The 21747-nt window shown below is 46.0% G+C and overlaps 1 protein-coding gene across 1 annotated transcript in view; it reads left to right on the plus strand.

Moving 5' to 3' along the window:
• The first annotated feature begins 11995 nt into the window (after window positions 1-11995).
• DCHS1 (dachsous cadherin-related 1) overlaps window positions 11996-21747 on the plus strand; it is a 34390-nt gene continuing 24638 nt past the window's right edge. Inside the window, exon 1 of the mRNA XM_060303573.2 lies at window positions 11996-12088. The gene's annotated coding sequence lies outside the window, so the exon portion shown is untranslated. The remainder of the gene's footprint in view (window positions 12089-21747) is intronic.

Genomic DNA, 21747 nt, shown 5'->3' on the forward strand with positions numbered 1-21747 from the left:
GCACATATATCAAATTTTCAAACTCTAGAAACTCTAGTCCTCTGAACTCATTGCTCCCTGTATATACCGGGCCTTTCTTCCTTTTCAACCCAGCCTGGATATCATGATCCAACTTCATCTGTTCTCATGGCAGCCCCTACTCAACCCCATGTCTTTCTCTCCCACCCACTTATTAATTACCAGATTTCTCTACTCCTGTGCCCTCATCACTAAGAGCTCTCAGGAACAAACAATAGCACACAACCACTGGCACTGGGATCAACAGAATCAGGCCCTGAACACAACAAGCCTGGATTGCTCAATCCTACCATCTCTTTGACCCCTGTAAACTTTCTCCACTTTTCTTAAACTCTTTGTATCATCTTCATCTCTTAGTATAAGCACTTAACTTCACCTCCTACTTCCCAGAAAAAAAAAAGGAGTCTGTAGGCATGGTCTTCTCAATTCCCTACCCTCCTGATCTTTATCTATATCTGAGAACTAGGCAATAAGTTGAAAATCTATTCATTGAAGACAGTTCATCCAATGACCATGCTCCCAAAAGCTCAATTCATCAAATTTTCCAAAGTTATCAAGTTTAAAAATTGTTGGTTTTAGGGTTTCCCTGGTGGCGCAGTGGTTGAGAGTCCACCTGCCAATGCAGGGGACACGGGTTCATGCCCTGGTCTGGGAAGATCCCACATGCCACGGAGCAACTAGGCCCGTGAGCCATGGCCACTGAGCCAGCGCGTCTGGAGCCTGTGCTCTGCAACGGGAGAGTCCACAACAGTGAGAGGCCCGCGTACCGCAAAAAAAAAAAAATTGTTAGTTTTGAGCACCAAAACCTATTTGGTAGAGTTATCAACTCACCAAAAATTTGTTTCTATCAATAATGTATAAAATTTATAGAAATTGTGTTGTGTGGAAAGATTTAATAACCTTATGGATTCACTCTTTTTTCTTTTGGTTGTTTTTTTTTTAGTTTTAGTTTTCAATTAATTTCAGCTTGATTTAGTTTAGTTTTAGTTTAACCAGAGTCTTCTCATTCGGTCTGTTGTATAACCAGATTTCAATCAAACTCTGTTGAATGTCACTTTTGTGTGTGATACTCATATCAGAAACTTAGGATTCAGATGCCTAAAATGAATATATAATACTCATTTGATCAAGCTGATAAAAAAATCTAGGAAGTAAACAAAGTTAAGAACAGCACTAACTCATTCTGTGAAGCCATTATTACCATGATACTAAAACCAGAAAAAGACATTGCAAGAGAAGATCAATATCCCTTATGAATAATTGTTGCAAAATTTGCCAACAGAATACTAGCAAACTGTATCCAACAACATAAAAAAAGAATTATACACTAGGACCAAGTGCGCTTTACACCAGAAATACAAGGTTGGTTACCATTCTGAAATCAATCAGTATACAAAAATCAATTATATTTCTACACACGAGCAAAGAACGATCCGAAAAATAAATTAAGAAAACAATTCCATTTATAATAGCATCAAAAAGAATAAAATGTTTAGGAATAAATTTAACAAAAGAAGTACAAGACTCACACACTGAAAACTACAAAAGATTATTGAGAGAAAATGTAAAACGCCTAAATAATGTAAAGATAACACATGTTCATGGATTTGAAGACTTAATATTTGTTAAGGTGCAGATACTCCCCAAATTGATTTAGAGATTCAACACCATCCCTATCAAAGTCATGCGGCTTTTTTTTTTTTGCAGAAATAATAAAATTCATATGGAAATTCAAGAGACTCAGAATAGCCACACAAAATAATCTTGAAAAAGAACAAAGTGGGAGGACTCATACTTCCTCATTTTAAAACTTCTACAAAGTAATCAAGACTGTGTGGTACTGGCATAAGGACAGACATGTAGATCAAGGAAACAGAATTGAGAGGTCAGAAATAAACCCTTAGAATTATAGTGATTTTTTTCTTAACAAGGATGACAAGAAAATCAAATAAGGAAAGACAAGTCTTTTTAACAAATAATGATAGAACCAGCTATCCACATGTAAAAAATTAAGGTTGGACCGCTACCTCACACCACATACAAAAATTAATTCAAATGGATCATAGACCTAAAAAAGAGCTAAAACTATAAAACTGTTAAAAAAAATAGCAGTAAATCTTGTCCTTGGATTAGATGATGATTTCTTAGATAGAATGCCAAAAACACAAGCAACAAAAGGAAAATGAGAGGGAGAAGGGGAAACGTAGGGGTGGGGAAAAAAAGGGTTATTTAATGTGATTATATGAAATCGTGTGTGAAACTTGAAAATTTAAAGCGCTACAGAATTTAAAGAATCATTCAATTTAAAAAAGTTTTTAAAAGAAAATAAGATAATTATTTAAGGAACAGAATATCCAAGAACTGTGGGACAATAACAAGAACTGTGAAACAATAACAAAATGTATGTAATGGGAATACCAGAGGAGAAGAAAGAGAGAGAGAAACAGAAGAAACATTTGAAGTAATAATCACTGAGAATTTTCTGAAATTAATGACAGACACCAAACCACAGATCCAGAAAGCTCAGAAGACATCAAAATAGACACTGAAAAAATCTACACCTAGGTGTACAAAACTGCAGAATATTTAAACTACAGAAAATATTCAAACCACAGAAAATAAAAGACATAGAAAATCTTGAAAGAAGCCAGAGAAGAAGTTACACAATAGCCAATAAGCATACAAAGAGAGGCTGAACATCATTAGTCATTAGAGAAATGCAAATCAAAACCACAATGAGATACCACTTCATACCCGCTAAGATGATTATAATAAAAAAGATAAACAATAACAAGTGTTGGCAAGGATGTAGAGAAATTGGAACCCTCATACACTCCTGGTAGAAAGGTAAAATGGTGAAGTTGCTGTAGGAAAGTTTGGCCACATTTCCTCAAATATTTCCTCAAAATGGTGAACATAGTTTATAATACATAGTTACAATGTGTATCATACCAGCAATTCCACTCCTAGGTATATACCCAAGGATATTGAAAAAGTACGTCTACACAAAAACTTGTATGCAAATGTTCACAGCAGCATTATTCATAATAGCCAAAAAGGGCAAAAAATCTAAATGTCCATCAACTGAAGAATGAATAAACAGAATGTGATATATCCATAGAATGGAATATTATTCTGTCATAAAAAAGAATGAAATACTGATGTATTCTACAACATAGATGAACTTCAAAAATAGGATAAGTGAAAGAAGCCAGACACAAAAGGCTACCTATTGTATGATTCCATTTATAAGAAATACCCAAAACAAGCAAATCCACAGAAACAGAAAACAGATTATTAGTTGCCAGGGGCTGAAGGGAGAAGGAAATGGGGAGTAACTGCTAATGAGTATGGGGTTTCTTTTGGAACAATGAAAACATTCTGGAATTTGATTGTGGTTGATGGATATACAACTGTGAATATACTAAAAACCACTGTGAACTATACAGTTTAAAAGGATGAACTTTATGGTATATAAATTGTATCTCAATAAAACTGTTACTTAAACAAACAAATAAAATTAAAGTAAAAACTTTATTTAGAAGTAGTAGCAACTACATAATCAAGGATAAGAATAAGCAGAGATATTCCTACAGTCATCCTATTGTGACATGAAGGGGACAGGCAGAAATTCTACAAATGTTTCTTCGATGTCACTATGGCAGGAGGCCCATTCATCAATGGTCATCATGAGATCTTAGAACAATTATTTTGAACTAATGAACTTATATAATTAATTTTATCACTTACTGTAGTAACTATTAATTCCATTTACCAACCAGTATGGAAATACAGTATGGCCATATTTCAGCCCATATCTATATTCCTATTAAAATTATAAGTGCACAAAAAAGTGTTTTTAAAAAGGAAAATTATTAGATTGAAAATGTTTTGAAAGAGAGAACCCCGCCCCCCGCAAGATTGTTTATATTTGACATTTGAGTCATTGCACAACACTTGTAGAACAAAATACACAAGAACTTCTCATTCTCAAAAGTTTAGATTCAAAGTAAGGAAAATTTTAGATTACACTGAACTTTGGCCAGCCATGGCAAAATGACTTCAGTGAAACAGCAAATAAATTAAAACTAAAACTGAGCTAAACTACACTTCAAATGAGTCAACTGCTAATTTGTAGAAATGTTCAAAAGTAGTTAAAATCCATACAACCATGCAATTGTTGTAAACTTTACACATAATTAAAAGAAACAAAATTTTGGTAAATTGAGAAAATTGGTGAATTTCAGCAAATTGATCATTCTGTGAACTGAAATTCAGAGAACTGGCTCTTCTTACTTCCTATCCCAGAGGATAGGAGTCCTTCCTCTTCTCCACATTTAATCCCTCCACCTGTGTTCTAGATTCCATCTGGTTCTGCCTTCTCTGGCTCCTGCCCTGTGGGAGAGAATTGAGAGTCTCCTTTTTTCTTTCCTAGAGTCTCTGCAGGGAATTGAAATCCTTCAGAGCCGGGAAAACATACTTGGTCTTGGAAGATCCCAGCTCAAACAGTGCTGGACTCTGGCCATTTTTTTAAATACTCCTTCTCACTTTCTCCAGGGCTGGGCTCTACTGAAGAGTGCTAATGACTGTGGTCTCTCATGAGCATTTGAACGGGGGCTCAGTCTCAGAGCAGTCTGCAACCAAGCAATGATGCTGCCCGGTGCCTCCTCACGCACTAAGAAGGAACAATTGGATAACAGAGCCAGTGAGAATTGTTAGCCTCCCATCCTTGTCACTCAGGAGCATCATTTACAAGGCAGGCCTTTGGGGTCATCTTTCCTTTTCCATTCGATCTTCCCCACATTCATCTGTCCTTCCTTGCCCCTGGTTAATTTGTCCTTCCACTGCTTCCCGGAGTTTAGCCCTTTCCATCGTGGACTCTCCTCCCAATCTTTCCTGTTCTGAAACCCCTAAATTCTCAGCCCCATTATACACCCCCGAGTCTCCACTTCCTCTAACAGAGTTGGCTTTGTTTAAGTACATCATTTCTTCACATTCTGCCACAAGTCTAGGGAGGAGTGAGAAGTTGTTTCCACTCTTGGGGCTCCCTAGGGCCCAAACACACATAAGTACTTTTCCACACCTCCCCCAAGTCTTTGAGAATCATACCATCTTGTTATTCAAGCCTCTACCCTCCTCAGTGTTGTCATGAAATGACCTTTCTTTTTCATCAAAGACTTTAGTATAGCTGTGCCTGTACCCTTTGTTCTCTCACCAGCATCCTCAACTCCATGGTCCTTTAAGCCTGTAAGGCCACCAGCCATCATTCCTCTTAACAGTGTCTCCATTCCTTTAACACTTCCCTCAAAATCACTAACATACTGCCTCCCTCAAGCCCCATTTTTCACAAACTCCAACTCTTCTCCAGAGAGAATGGGATCACCAGGTATGATGGCCTCAAATTCCCACCCTGTCCATCCTCCTTCTGCACTGCCATCATACCCTCATGCATGCACTTATCTGCATCCTCACCCATCTTCCCTTTCAGTCTTGAAGGAGGAGGTACCTCTCTAGGTTAAAAACCAATTCCTTCCTGTAGCCATGGTTAATTCCTCAGACCCTCCTCTCTCCTCTGGGACCTTGCTCCATTAGCCATTGCCTGTCCCTCAGCTCTTTACCTGCGGTGTTAAACGAGGTCCCACTGCTTACTTCTCAGCAACTGTTCCTCAATCCTTCCCTTCCCCACTCCTCCTCTCAGCCTCCTGTTACCCATCCTTTCTCTCTTTCCTTGCTGCACTCACTGAGTAGTAGTTCTTCACCCTCCTGTCTCACTAGCATCCTTTCTTTATTCTGGAAAGAATATTTATATTCTTTCTTATATTCAGCATAAATGAATATTATTTATTCATCTGTCCATCAACGGACACTTAGGTTGTTTCCATGTCTTGGCTTTTGTGAATAATGCTGCAATGGACATGAGGTGCAGATATCTCTTTGAGAGTGATTTCATTTACTTTGGATATACCCAGAAGCAGAATTGCTGGATCATATGGTAGTTCTATTTTAAAATTTCTTGAGGAATCTCCATAATGTTTGCCATAGTGGCTGTACCAGTTTACATCGCCACCAGCGGTGTCCAAGGGTTCACTGTTTCTCCACATCCTTGCCAGCATTTTTTATGTCTTTTTTTTTGATAACAGCAATCCTAACAGGTATAAGGTGATATCTAATTGTGGTTTTGATTTGCGTTTTCGTGATGATTAGTGATGTTGAACAACTTTTCATGTGCCTATTGGACATTTGTATATTTTCTTTGGAAAAAGATCTATTAAGATCCCTTGCCTATTTTTAAATTGGGTTATTTGGTGTTTTGCTCTTGAGTTGTATGAGTTCCTTGTATATTTTGGATATTAACCCCTTAGCTGATACGTAGTTTGCAAATATTTTCTCCCCTTCCATAGGTTGCCTTTTCATTTTGTTGACAGTCTCCTTTGATATGCAGAAGATTCTCAGTTTGATGTGGCCCCACTTGTTAATTTTTGCTTTTGTTCCCTTTGCTTTTAGTGTCAAATCCAAAAAAGTAATTGCCAAGACCAATGTCAAGCAGCTTACCCCCTATGTTGAAGTTCTCCTAGGAGTTTTATCGTTCCAGGTCCTAATGTTCAAATCTAATCCACTTTGAGTTGATTTTTGAGTATGGTGTCAGATAAGGGTCTGGTTTCATTCTTTCGCCCATGGATATCCAGTTTTCCCAGCACCATTTATTAAAGACACTATCCTCTCCCCATTTTGTATTCTTGGTACCTTTGTTAAAAATTAATTGACCACAGGGACTTGGTGGTCCAGTGGCTAAGGCTCTACGCTCCCAATGCAGGGGGCCCGGGTTCTATCCCTGGTCAGGGAACTAGATCCCACATGCCGCAACTAAGAGTTCACATGCCTCAACTAAAAAAAATTAAAAAAAAAAAAAAGATCCCACATGCTGCAATGAAGATCCCACAAGATCCCGCACGTGGCAACGAAGATGCCGTGTGCCACAACTAAGACTTGATGCAGCCAAATAAATAAATAAATATATATTTTTAAATATTAAAAAAACATTGATCACATATGCATGGGTTTATTTCTGGGTTCTCTATTCTGTTCCATTGATCTATGTGTCTGCTTTTATGCAGATATCATACTGTTTTGATTACTATAGCTGTGTAATACAGTTTGAAATCAGGAAGTGTGATGCCTCCAGCTTTTTTCTTCTTCCTCTCCTGTCTTTGAATCATTAAGATCATCAGCCACATCCTAATTTCAAAGTCTAATGGAGACCTATCAGACTTCATATTACTGTGGTATTTTTACTCTGCTGGCGACTCTCATTCTAGTAGCTGTTTCCTTCCTTGGCTTCTATGATAACACATTGGGCACTACTCTCTTGTTCAATTCTTACCTCATTGGCTGCTCTTCCCAATCCCCTTCATGGCTCTTCTTTTGTTATCTACCCTTAATGCTGCCCAGGCCCTCTTTTCACTACATATTCTCTGGAGGTGACAACATCCATTCTCATGGTTCCACTTAACCACTATAGACTGATAGACTGATGTCTCCAAAATATCTATCCTCAGCTCACCTGAGTTCCAAATTTTATACTCAACCACATCCTAGACATCTTCATTTGGATATCTCACATACATCTTAAAGTCATCATGTACAAAACCAAATTCATTATGGTACAAAACCAAATTCATTGAGAACTCTTAGTTCTCAATCATCATTGAGAGGAGATGTATGTCTCTCCTCTCAAACCTGCTCATCCTTTTCTTCCCAAACATCATGAGTAACATCACTAATGTACGTCCCAGGAAGATGGAAGTCATCTTGCACTACACTCCTCCTGCACCACCACTCCTCACATCTAGTCAGCCACCAAGAATTGTAGTCTCTGTAACTTCTCTCATATCTTACTCCTCTTTTCTAATCCCACGACCACTAGCTTAGTTTAGATCCTCATTACAAGCTGGGCAATTGAAACTGACTCTTGTCTATTTTCCTTTGATCCTTAGTATTGAAGCCAAAATGATGCTGATGTCACATAATCTGACCATTTCCCTTATTAAATAAACCTTACAATGGCTCCTCAGAGCCTGGACTATATGCATGATAGGTAATATCCTCCATGATTTGGCCCCATTTACCCTTCTTGTTTTCTCCTTTCGCACCAGCCCGTATGCCTTACACTCCAGCCAAGTCAATGTACTCAGGAACCACCAACACTTACCACCTGTACACCAGCCTCCACGGCCAAAGGCTATTTTCTTTCATGCTCTTGTGGTTTTGAACATGGTGCTGTTTACTCTGCCTGAAAGTCCTTTCTCCAACTTCTCCCTCTGCTACGATTCTACTCATCTTTGAAGATCCAGTTCCAGCATCATCTTTGTGACACCATTTGCTGACATCCCACCCCTGGGCTAGATTAAGAATCCTCTCTATGCCCACAAACCCATGCTTTCCTCTATCATTATACTACCCAGTGCCAGTGTGCAGATCTGTCTTCACAGCTTACTGTGAGCTCCTTAGTCATATCCTAGCTATGTATCTTAAGTATAAAGCTGGCCACTTATATGTGTCTTCAGTAAATAGAAGGAAGTAAGAAAATTTAGGTTCTCCTATTTGAAAAACTCTCTGGCCCCCTAAAACACCTGTCCCCTCCCCCTGCTATAGATCTCTCTCCTTTCCTGTAGTCAAGCCTCTTTAAAGAACAGGCTCTACTCCATGTCTCCAGTCCCCCCCTCCACCCTACCCCACTCCTTTACTGAGTGCTGACTAGTTTCCAACCTGACCTCTCCACCCACCCCGTTGTCCCCAAGGTCACCAGTGGTCTCCCTCTGGCCAAATCCAATGGATACATATCAGTCCTTGCCTCCCTGGCCTCCTCTGTGTCAGTCAACCCTGATGAACACTCTCTGTCCCATGGCTTCCCTTGGCTTTCCCTTGGCTTCATTGGCACTGCCTCCTCCCCTTCTTCTCCCTCTCTGGCTACTCCTTCTCACTCTCCTTTGAAGGCTGTGCCTCCTCTCCTCAACCTTTAAGTGCTGGAGCTTCTTAGGGTCTGTCCTAGCCCCCTTCTCTTCCCAGTGTACATGCTGTTCCTGAGAAATCTTATTCACTCCCTTAGCTTCATTTACCATTTATCACATTTCCCATATAAGCCAACCCAAACCCAAGGTGATTCCTCATTTTCCTACTGAGAAAATCCAAAAAGCTTTTTGATCACCCTGAAACTGTATACCTTCAGGGATGAAGATGAAACAACCAAAAGTTTACTTCTATCGGTTAATTCACTTTATTATACATATATTTAAATTCACATATCATCATGAAGTATAAATATTTATAAATAATATATTGATTTATAAATATGGCTTTCTTTCCATTCTCATAATTCCATAAACAATTTAATGCATACTTTTAACATGAGTTCTCCAGAGCAGCATCTTTCTCATTATGAGGGTCACTTTTTCAGCCATCTTACCTATTTTCCAGAACAGATGATCTTCTCTTCAGTCTACGTGGAGAATTTCGGAGAGGACACAGCACAATTTGAATCCATTTGTGATGCAGTCATTGGAAACTGTATCCCAAGTCACAGGTCCCCATTTGCATCACTCTAGGGCAGCTGGTGTTTGGCATGCATCCTGCAATATATTCATGACCTCTAAAAGTCACTTAATGTTTTGCCTTTTAAAAAAAACTTTTTAATTGTTAATTTTTTTTACTGAAGTATAATATTCATACAGAAAATGGCCCAAGTCATAAGTGTTTGGCTCAATGAATTGTCACAAAGTAAAACATCCATATAACATCACTCAGGTCAAGAAAGAGAATATTTCCAGCAGCCTAGAAGCCCCTCCCAAGTACTACAGTATTACTTTTAAAGGCACTTTTTATAAAGCATATTTAGAAACATTCAACACCTGCAGTTGTGAGACTGTTACCAGGAATAGCTATCAAAGCTGTGACTATTGATTCTGTGGGAAATTACCTATACAGGCATCCAAAATAGCATTGTTGAGCACATTTCAGGTTAATGGGTCTTGCCCAAACAGTAAAACTAGTTAGCATTTATGGAGCACTTACTATATGCCAGGTACGAAGCACTTTATATATATTAAATAATTTAACCCTTAGCCCCACTTTATAGATGAGAAAACTGAGGCAGAGACAGGCTAAGTAACTTTTTAAAAGCCACACAGCTTGTAAATGGCAGGGTCTGGACCCCAAGCCAGGCAGTCTGGCCCCAGAGTCCACAAGCTTAGTCACCATACCATACTGCTTTATCCAGTGGTTTGTTGTTCAAAATAAAGTAAATGAGAGCAAACCCTGTAATATGAGAGACTTTGTAAGGACTCAAATATAAGGTTACTCCCTCTTTCCTTGGGATGATTTTAGAAAAACAAAACAGCAAAAACCTCACCCTATATTCAAGCTTATACGGTATTTGCAGATGACTCCCAAATATTTATGTCCATCCCAGACCACTCTTCTAAGCTGCAGACCTACCTACCCGACAGACACTTCAAAGTTAGCAGCCCAAATTGAAAGTCATCATCTTTCTAAGTCAGCCTCCTGCAAGCAACTCCTGCTCCTTTTGTCCAACACAGTGAATGTCACCACCATCCACCCAGCTGCCCAAGCCAGAAACCTGGATGTTATCAAGGATTCCAGCCTCTTCTTCACTCCTCTTTTTCCAAATCACACTCCCTTCTGCTTTAACTGAAAGTGTGTTCTCTCACCCCAGAAGTTCCTGATTTCTTTGTACCATTTGCACATGTCTCAAGTCAGAATACCTTTGGACTCACAGCCTATATATTCAGTCACAGGAAGGACAGAAGAGGAGGGATCAAAACTCTTCCAGTTCTTTAATACTGTCTGCCTCTGATTTACTTCTTTCCATTTTCTCTGCCAGTTGGCCCCTCAAGCCCCTTCCCACCTCCTTGCCTAGTTTCCATCTCGCTTTCCTTTTCTGAGGAGTATACCCTGCGTGAGACCACCATCCCTAAATCTCCTCGTTCCAAAACCCTCCATCTGGAGCCTCAACTTTGGGATGAAAGAGGAAGTGAGGGAAGGAGAACTAATAAAGAGCATGGGTTAAACAGAAGTGACCAGGAGGAGAGAATGGAAAGATTAATATGGAAGAAGAGGATGAGGAAAGAGGGATGACAGAAGGAAACTGGGAGGGAAAGCCATGTGGGGAAGAGACAGGGAGAAAGGGACAGGGAGAAGGAGTTGGGGGAAAAGAGGTGAAGAGAAGAGGTGGGGAGACAGGGAAAGGAGAAGGGCAGGCAAAGGACATGGGGAGAACCGGTGTGGAGAAGAGGCTGAGGAGAAAGGATCGAGAAGGGATGGGAACAAGGGGCTGGAGAGGAAAGGATGGGAGATGGGGCGAGAAGAAGAGGGTAGGTAGAAGGGAGAGGGGAATGGAGAGAAAAGGGTTGGGAGGGAGATTAGGGCAGTGAGGGAGAAGAGGGGACGGTGGAGGAATGAGGGGTAGGAAAGAAGATGGAAGAGCAGGACGAGAAGGAGAAGGGGACGAGGAGAGAGGATGTAGAGAACGGGATGGGAGAAGGGGACAGGGCGCTTGGACCAGGAGAAGGGAAGAGAACGGGGACGCGGGAACCGCGCAGCGCTGGGGCCGGATCCGGCCGGGGACTGGGGCCGGGAAGTCTAGGGGCGGAGGGAGGACTGGCGGGCGCTGGGGGGGCAGCGGCGCGGAGCGCGGGTGGGGGCGGGGGCGGGGGCTCGCGGGCGGAGGGGCGGGGGCTCGGGTTACCGCGCGGAGGGCGGGGGAGGGGAGGGGAGGGGGCGCGGGGCCGCGGCGGCGAATCTCGCTTCCTCCTCGGGGCGGCTGTGTAGGAGGCGGCGCCCCGGCGGCGGCGACGGCGGCGGCGGACGGACCGACCGACGGGCGGGTGCTCGCGAACCGACGGCCGGCCGGCCGCCCGAAGCTGCTCGCTGGCCGGGAGACAGCGGTGGCGGACGATGCGCGGCCCCAGGCCCCGCGCGGGCGGGCGCTGCCCAGGGGGCTGACCGCGCCGGACGGCGCCCCAGGACCGGGCAAGGGAGCCCGCGCCGCGCGGAGGTCAGTGCCCGCGGCCGCCCGGCCCGTCCGGCCGCACCCGCCGGGCCGCCGGCCTCTCCTGGGCGGCGGTGGCGGCGACGGAGCCGGGGGCTTTGTTCTGAGCCGGAGACAATGGGGGAGGGGGGGCCTGGGCCTGCGGGACGAGGACGAGCGTGAACGTGAGCGTGGGGGCAGGGCCTGGGGGTCTTTGTGTGCGTGTGTCATCGAGTCGGATGTGTGGCGGCGTGAGTGTGCCGGGGGTGTAGGCAGGGTGTGTGTGTGTGCTCCTCCGAATGTGAATGTGAGCGCGAGTGCATCGCCTAGTGTGAGTCAGTGCGTGTCACTGGGGAGTTGTGTGTGTGTGTGTGTTTGGCCGTGTGTACGTGCGTGTCACTCCGAGGGTGTGTGGGTCAGAGTGAGTATGTGTCTGGTGAGCCAGTCCCTGTGAGGGAGTGTGTGTGTGTGTGTGTGTGTGTGTGTGTGTGTGTGTGTTGCCTGCCTCTGTGGGAGCCATGTGTCAGAATGTGGAGGATGGGTGTGTGACAGAGACAAACTGAGACAGAAACAAAGAAACTGAGGGGGGAGAAGTAAAGAGAAACAGAGGAGAGACAGGCGAAGCCCGAACTGGAGGTCTGTCACCCAGACTGGTGTTGAGTTTGTGTCCAGGATGCCTAGATGGGAATCCTGTGCAGGGGACGGAGGGAGGTCACTGCGGGCCTGGTCCCACGTGGAGGGGGTGGGGAAATGGAGGTCTAGAAGTACAATGAGCTCAGTGTGGCGTGGGCCGGGCTCACAGCCATGGGGTCATAGGCCAGAAAAATATTGTTGCTTATGTCAACTCCTCAAATACCCACAGGGGACACAGTTGCAGGCAGCACACATCCACAAGAGATGCCTTCACAGCCATCACACACCCCCCGGAAGCACTGTCAGAGCCAATACACATTTACAGAGGGTGCTCTCAGAACAGCATACACCCACGATAGAAATGGTGCAGCCAACACATTCCCACGGGATCATTGTCAAGGCCACCACAAACCATGGGAGACACCATTGCTGCCAGCACCTTTCCGGAGACACTGCCACAGCAATATACATCCACTGGTAACCCTGTCACAGCCAACCCATCATCTAGGTTATACTTCATCAGGACTGCCTGTACATAGCAGGTGTCTCAGAGACCTGACACTAACAGGAGGCTGTGTTGCAGTCACCCTTACCAACACCCGTTTGTATATCCCATAGGAAACACAGTTTTAGGTGTCTTGCACACACCACAGACTGAGCTGTCCCAACTGCTGAATAAACTCCCATTAACTTACGATAACTCACACCATGGCTTCTCACTCATAGACTTCCTAGGCTTACCCTCTAGTTCCCTGAAAACTTGGGGACCTAGATCAGTCTTCCCCTCACCCTATACACTGCCATGGTTCCAAGTGTTCCTCCAAGTGTAGCCTCACAGTTTCTTGAGCTCTTTAGCTCCTGTTACCTTCTCCCCTCCCATGACCACTCTGTACAATTGGTCCATCTCTAAAATTCTGAACTCCTACATTCCACTCTGCCCAGAGCTTCCAGTGTCCTTCCAGCTCCCGGATGCCCTTGCTCCCATTCCACTTACTTTTCAACCTCATAATGACTCCTTGCCCTTGACCTCTTTGCTTTGTCCTAATCTGCCCCTTTCTGGCTTTGTGCTCTCCTTCCAGTTTATATGCCCAGGACCATTACTTCATCCACTCCTTGGCCACTCTTTGTTCCGTTTTATTATTGCCCTTGAGACCACCCATCCCACAAAGTCTCAGCCCTAGCTGGAATGATTTCTCAACCACACCAAGTTATGCTTCTATAAATTCACGCTTCTATAAATTGCACCCTCAACTGGGCCCTCCATAAATAAATAGATGAAATTTTTTCTATTTTTTCACATCCCTTTACCTTATATCCCTCATTGTTTTCAGCAGATTAATTAGTCAACTCGCTGGACCATTTATTCTGCAAACACCTATTAAGCACCTACTCTGTGCCAGGCGGTGTGGTAGGTGGTGGCATTACAAGGGTGAACCAAATAGCCATGGTCCTTGCCTGTATGGAGCTTACAGGCTATGGGGTGAGCGCTGTACCATGGCAGCACATAGCAGGGAAACCTGAGCCCTTGTAGGGAGACCAGAAGAGGCTTTTGGAAGGAAGTGACATTTAAACTTAAGCTTGATAGATACATAGGGAGTCTACCGAGCAAAGGAGAGGTGGAGGTGAAGTGAAGCGGGTGGAAAATATGCCAAGCCTAGGGAGCAGCAATGGAAAGCCCACATGTGAGAAAGTATTGTATGTCTGAGGGAAAAAGCAATCCAGTGAGCCTGGCACTAGTAGCATGATGTGAGGGCAGGTCACAGAGTCTGAGAGAGGTAATGAAGGGTTAGTTAGGTCATGCAGTTCTTGCAGGTCCATATGAAAGCTTATGGAAGCTGAGAATAATTGAAAATCACCGAATCATTTGAAGCTGTGGTGTGATAGGATCAGATCTGTCTTATAAATACCACTCTGACAGCAGTGTGGTGACTGGAGGGAGGAGTCTGGGAAGAAAGGGATGGTTGGCTGTTGCAGGAACCCAGGAGGGGATAATGCTGGTCTGAACTGGAGGAGTGGCAGTAGAGGACGAGGAAGTAGATAGTTTCAAGAATTCTTTAGGCAGTGGGGTCAGAAGGGCTCAGTGACAGAATGGATGTGGAGGCTGAAGGAAAGGGAGGAAGAGTAGACATGACAGACACACCTGGTCTGTCGGCCACTCGGAGAACTGAGGCCATCCCGTTTGAATTCCCTCGGCTGTTGCGGATCCCACCCGCTTCGGCCTCACTTGACAAATTACTCTGAGTCTTATCCATGTGTCCAGTTTCTCCCTCTGTACCCATTCCTCCTGTGAGCACATGAAGAGCCTCCAGGCTCTCCTACCTTCTAGGTTATAATACCTCTCCAGGTATTAACCCTGTAATACCTGACTAAGACGCTCTCTCACTTTGCCTCCCTGCCACATTTTGTGCAAGGGTCTTCCGCACAGAGCTCCTCACTTCCCATTTACTCCTGCCCCATACAATGTAACTGCTCTCCCTAAGAGAACACGACCTCTCACCTGCCAAATTTAGGGGCTCTTTTCAGAAGTCCTCAACTGCTTGACCTCTTGGCAGGGTCCAACATTGTTGACTGTTTTTTTCTCTTTGCCACTATTTTATTCTGTCAGTATTTAATGAGCTCACTGCTAGGTGGTGGGGATACTGTAATAGGAGACACTATTCTATTCCTACCCTTGGCAAGGGATACAGGCAAAAAAGCAGATGATACAGTAGGGTGGGATCTGTGCATCTCTCTTTCAGAGCACCTCCTGGCTGTTCCTTCTCAGTCTGCTTTGGGGGCTCCTTTGGGTGGCCCCTAAATGTTACTGTTTATTAGGGTTCTGGCTTGGACCTTCTTATTGTCTCACTGTATACACCCCTCTTGGTCATCTGTCTCATTCATTTCCAGGGCTTTAATTATCATCTGTTTAAGCTGATGACGCCCAAATATCTATCTCTTCCACACCTCTCTTCTGACCCCCAGACCTGCAGGTCTGCTTCCTACCTGATCTTTACTATAGAGTCCATAAGCCCCTTAACATGTCCAGACCTGATCTCCTCATTCCTTCCTCCCCCAAACCACCATCCCCACTCAGTTATCAAGCTACAAACCCAGAAATTAACCGTAGCCACTCCCTTCTCCACATGTCCCATAACCCAGAAAGTCATTGGGACCTGTTGGTTCTACTTCCTTTCCAGCTGTCTCTGATATCCCATCCCCTTTTATCCATGGCCTCAGCTACTGCCTTCACCATCTTTTCACATGAATTACTTCAAGAGCCTCCTAACTTGTCTCCCTAGACGTCTACTCTTCCCTCTTCCAATCCAGTCTTCTCATTGCGGCAAGAGGGATCTCCCTAAAGTGCAAATCCAGCCACGGCATTCCCTGCTCAGCATTCTTTAGTGTCCTACCACTGTCTTGGGTGAGATCTCTACTTTAAGGAGGCTTAGGAGGTCTGTCATGACCTGACTCCCCCAGCCTCCCCACCCTCTCCCATTTCCATAGCTCCCTCACATTGCAAGTTCCAGCCATACTGAATTCCTTGTAGTTCCCCAAAGACACTGCATTCTTCCATGCTTCTGGCCCTTTGCACGTACTGCCTGAAAAGCCTTTTACTCCCTTTGTCTCCTGGATAACCCCTTCCCATCCTCAGCTCTAGTCTCAAACCCTGTCTCTCCTGACCACCAGGCAAGCTTGGGACCCTCTTGTCTCACTGTTGTCATTACCTCTTCCCTTTCTGTCTCTCTGCCTGGGCTGGGATATCCTTAATGACAAGGCTGTATATTATTCATCTTCGTGTCCCCGGACCCCTCTACAGATGCTTGGCAATGAACAATGAATGAGGCATCTCACAGCACCTCCCTCACCCTCATTCACTCTTCAGAAGACTGACCCCTGGTCTCAGCTGCCCACACAGTAGAGACATTTTCACACACGCCCACTTACCCACTAGAGACAGAAAGTCTCTAGTTCATGAACTTAACTTAGTTCATTTTCCACTCCCCTCGTGCACAAGTTGTCCTTCCTCACCCTACTGTCTCTCCTCTTCTCTCTCTTTCACCTGGACTTCTCTTTTCCTGGATCCTCTTCCGCTCCCCTATTGTACTTTATTTCCCTTTCATTCAGCTAGCAAATATTTAACAAACACCAGAAATTTGCAGATCCAAATCTACTGGGCCACATGCCTGTTGGGGTTCTTGGAGGGAGTGGAAGACGAGGAAGCTGTGACATGCCATCAGGCCACAGGACTACAGTGCCTCTCCACCTGCTCTGCTCCACCAGGCCCCCTTCCCTGGAGGTGCCGCGGGCTGCTCCTTCCTCGAACACCCACTCACATACACCACTCTGAGCCCTCCTACTCCTGGCACCCAGGCCCCTGCTCCTCCCTGTATCAGCTTCCCAGATACTTGTGCCCTCTCCTTCCTTTTCCTTTTGCCCACCACTGTAGCTCCCTCACCCTGCCCTGCCCATCCCTGCCCAGGCCTCCCTACCTGTGAACACCATGAAGGCAGGGACGCGATCTGTCCAGGTCACTGGACAAAGCCCCTCCCATGGGTTCATGGTATTGGATCCCATCTTTTTCCTGGTTTCCTGCTGCCTGCCCCTTCCTTCAGCTCCGGTGTCAGTGTTTCCAGGTAATCCTCTGACTTCCGGGCATTTCAACCTCTGCCACTTAGGAGGGGCTTCTCAGTTCCTGTGTCCCCTGGTGAGAGGGCACCTCCTTCCGGCAGTCCACCTAGAACCCCCAGGCCTGAGTCAGGATGCCCCTCTGTGTTCGCTTAGCACAGTGGAGTGCCCCGTTGTTTATGTTTTTCTGTCTAAGCTGCTCCATGGAAGGAGCTGTTTCCTCTCAGAGCCTAGAACACACTGTCATACGCTTGGTGAGGAAGGAGGAAAGGGAGGAAAGGAAGGGGGGCTACACCTCACACCTCCCAGCCTCACCATTTACCACCTGGATGACCTTAGCTTCTCTGAGCTTCCCTTTCCTCAGTTGAATATGGAGGTAACGGTAAGAGAGTTGTTCTGAGGATTGAGAAAGAAAACAACTATTAAGTGCTCAACTCTTAACTTAGTTCATTTCACTTCCAAGATCTCAGTCCCTCTACTACTCTCTCCTTCTCCTCCACCTCTTGCTTCCCCAGACTCGTTCTTCCCTCTACGTCTCCAGCTTCTCTGCTAGCTCCAGCCTCACTGGCCTCCTCTGCAGCCCGGACTGTACTTGTGAGAGTCAGATCTTAAGACCAGGTCCTTGCTGCTCATCCCACCACTGTAGCTCCCTCACCCTGCCCTGCCCATCCCTGCCCAGGCCTCCCGACCGGTGAACACCATGAAGGCAGGGACGCGATCTGTCCAGGTCACTGCTATGTCTCTAGTGCCTAGTATGGTGTTTGGCACATGGTAGGTCTTCAATAGGTACTTATTGAATAAATCTATTAGTGAATCATTTCACACACATGCCCTGGGCCCACCTCCCCTATTTTTCCCTTTGTCTCCTGGAGACCTCCAAGCATCCTCTGGTCACTTCCCCTCTAACCACCTGACCATGCCCACCTGACCCTCAACCTGGATTCATAACTGCCTCGTCACTGATCACCTCCTACTCCGACCCACCTTGCATGTACTGCTGGAGTTACTCTCCTACGCAGCACAGCTCTGCGCAGGCTCCTTCCCTGTTCGGTTGCCTGGCCACTTAATGAACGTTTATCAGACTGTTCCAAGCCCTCCAGCAGAGAAGCAATATTGTGGAAGAGAAAGCACTAGCTTTGGAGTCCATCAGAGCTATGTTCCAGACGTTTCTCTGCTACCTAGTCTGAGCTTCAGTCTCCTCAGCTGTGGAATAACACTTATCCCAGGGTTATTGTGAGTGTCTGGCACGCAATAGCAGCCAACATTTATTGAGCCTTCACTGTGTACCAGCCACTGTGCTAAGTTTTTTTGTCATTCTTTCATTTAACTTTCATATCAACCATATAAAGTAGGCACTTTAATCCCCATTTTACAAAAGAAGAAACTTAGGTCTAGAAAGGTTAAACAGTTTTCCCAGGATTTCTCTATAAGTGGCGGAGTCAGAATTTGAACTCGAGTCTGTCAGACAGCAGAGCCCATCTTCTTAACCACTGTAATAAGAGTTCATGCTTGTGTACTTATACAAGCATCTTTGTGTTCATGCTTATGTGTGCTGACTGTGTGCAACACACTATTCTAACTACATGTACACTGTAGTATTATTATTGTCCCTAATTTTTTTTATGTGGACCATTTTTTTAAAGTCTTTATTGAATTTGTTACAATACTGCTTCTGTCTTATGTTTTTCTGTTTTTTGGCCATGAGGCGTGTGGGATCCTAGCTCCCTGACCAGGGGTCGAACCCGCCCCCCCTGCACTGGAAGGCGAAGTCCTAACCACTGGACCACCAGGGAAGTCTCTGTCCCTATTTTATAAATGAGGAAATGGAAGCACTGAGCATTTCAGAGGCACACCCAAGATTACACAGCTAGCAAGTGAGAAGCTGGGGAGAAATCCCAGAGTTGGTTTGCCCCCAGAGTCCATGTCTTCAGCACTGTCTGGTCCTACCTCACCATGACACATTGCCTCCATTTTCTAGGAGTGCAGTAAGCATGTGTTGATGAATGAATCTATACTGACATCTGGTCTATGGCTAGTTGTTAGTTGATTCTCTATCAGTTCCCATTGCAGGAGGCTTGCTCCCTTAGGACTCTCCTGAAACGATTCTCCCCAAGATCACTATGACCTCCTGACTGCTAAAACCAGTGGCCACTTCTCAGTCTTCATCTTTCTGGACCTTTCATCAGCATTGGACACTATCGATCTCTCCATCCTTGTTGAAATGCTCCCTCCTTTAACTTCTGAGCTATGGCCTCCTTCTCTTTCTCCTCCAAGAAGAATAATGCTCTCCTCAGTCTGCCCCTTGAATGTGACTGCTCCCCAGGGCTCTGTCCTAAACTCTCTTTTCGCTCTACATGTCCTACCTGATGGATCTCCATACCCATGGCTATGAGTTACTCCTTGGTTGGTCCAAATCCATCTCCAACCCAGACCTCTCTCCTGAGCTCCAGACCTGCAGATCCAGCTGTGTTTGGGACACCTCCATGGGGGGACCTCAACAGGAAGCCCCCAGATGGCTTCTCTTCTGTGCTGTCCTCATGGCACCACAGTAGTAATCAGGCCAGAACCCTGGAGTCAGTCTAGAGCCCTTCCATTCCCTCACCCTTCCTGAAGGGTCGGCGGCCAAATCTGGTCAACTTCACCTCCTCACATCTTTCTTCTCTGTGTCCTCTCTGTCCCGCTACTGCTGACCTGGGTTACAAACACCTTGTCCTTGGTGTCCCTCCTCCCAGAGGTTCTCTTCTCCAGGCCTCCATTGTCTTCCTAGGTCTCTCCCCTGAAATTTCTTCCTCGCTTCATCTTTCCCTTCTCCATGAATCTCAGGCAGTATGGAGTGCATAGTCCTGGGATCAAATCAAGGCTGTGTTAACTCAGGACAGTTGTTTCACTCCGAGCCCCAGTTTCCTCAGTGGAAGGTGGGATGCCTTCTTCACACGGTTGCTAAGATGATTAAATAAGGCACCGTCTATGAGTTGCCAGCACACTAGCAGTCCAGAAAAGAAACCTTCCCTCTGCCTTCTCTGCTCACATCCATCCCCGGCCTCTCCCTGAGGTCCCTAATGAGACCAGTCCTCAGGAGGGACAGAGCCAGGCCCGGGCACTGCCCTGGGCCACCCATCCATGAGGTTGTCCCGGGGACATCCAAGGAAGCCAGCTTGTCGGCCTTCTCCTCCCTCCTCCCTTACTAATGCCTCCTCTCCTCTTTACCCCCTTCCGCCGACTCCCCAGCCCTAGCTCCCACCTTTATTTACTGCCCTCCACCTCTCCAGCCCAGCTGTTCCTGTCTCTGACTTGCCTCCCCTTTCTGTATGAACTCCACTCACTCTTTGCCGATACACACTCCCTCTCCCTCAGTCTTGCTCCCCGTGGTCCCCCATGAGAACTCTCGCCTCTCTTCCTCTCCCCTTTACGCCTGGCCCTGTATCTCCACCTCCCTTTGCTCACCAAAGCTACCCTCTTCTTCCTCCACTTCTGAGCCAATCTGCCTTTTGCAGCCCCCTCCTCACCCTGTTGTCTTTCTGGTCTAAGTCCCTCCCTGGCTCTGGGACAGGAAGTTGAGGGAGGAGACCTGTGAGGTGCCAGCTCCCCCAGCCTGCTTCCCCTCTGCACCTTGGGCCATTCCTCTGCTTCCTTCTGGAGCACCCTTTCCCTTATGGTCCCCCTACTGCTCCCCCACAGCCCACCTCTTTCCTCTCCCATGTTCTCCCTGCTCCCAGGTCCTATAGACGCACAGCCTGCTGGGGGGGGGGATTGACATCACATTGCAGGCCCCAATGAACAGTCTCGCCCCTCCCCCTCCTAATGAGAACCAGCTGTGGTTCCAGAGGCCCAGATGTGGGGCTAGAGGGGGAGAGCAGGATGGAGCCAGAGGACAGAGTAACAGGACCGGGACAGGGTGAGGGCATGTAGCAAGGCAGAACTGGGTGGGGGAAGAGATGTGACCAATCTGGGGGGAGAAAGAAGATAGATCTGGGTAGGGGGCAGGACAGATTGAGGAAAGAGACAAGATGGATGGCTTAGGCCAGGTCTGGGGGAAGGGATGGGACAAACCTGGAGAGGGAAAGAGACAGGAACAGAGAGGAGGAGCAAGTCTTGGGGAAGAAGCAGTGAGAAACAGTGGACAGATGGGGAGATGGTGCTGAGAAGAGAGTTGGAGAGGGGATGAGACAGTCTCGGGAGAGAGTCTGGAGTTCGAGTTTGGAACTAGAAGCCCTGGAGCAGGAAGTGATGAAGCATAGTCCAGACAGGCCCCAGGGACCTCGAGGTCACAGCTGCAGCCACAGAGCTGACCACGAGTGCCCCAACAGTGTGTGTGAGAGCATGCCGGCGTGTGGGTGCGTCTGCAAGTGTGTGCGCGGGCCTGCCAGCGTGAGTCTGTGCAGGGGTGAAAGTGGTTTGTCTGTGTCCGTGAGAGGGAGGGGGTGTGAGTGAGTGTGCCTGTGTGTATG

This window comes from Globicephala melas, chromosome 8 (assembly GCF_963455315.2).
Source record: "Globicephala melas chromosome 8, mGloMel1.2, whole genome shotgun sequence".
In the NCBI taxonomy this organism is placed as follows: Eukaryota; Metazoa; Chordata; class Mammalia; order Artiodactyla; family Delphinidae; genus Globicephala; species Globicephala melas.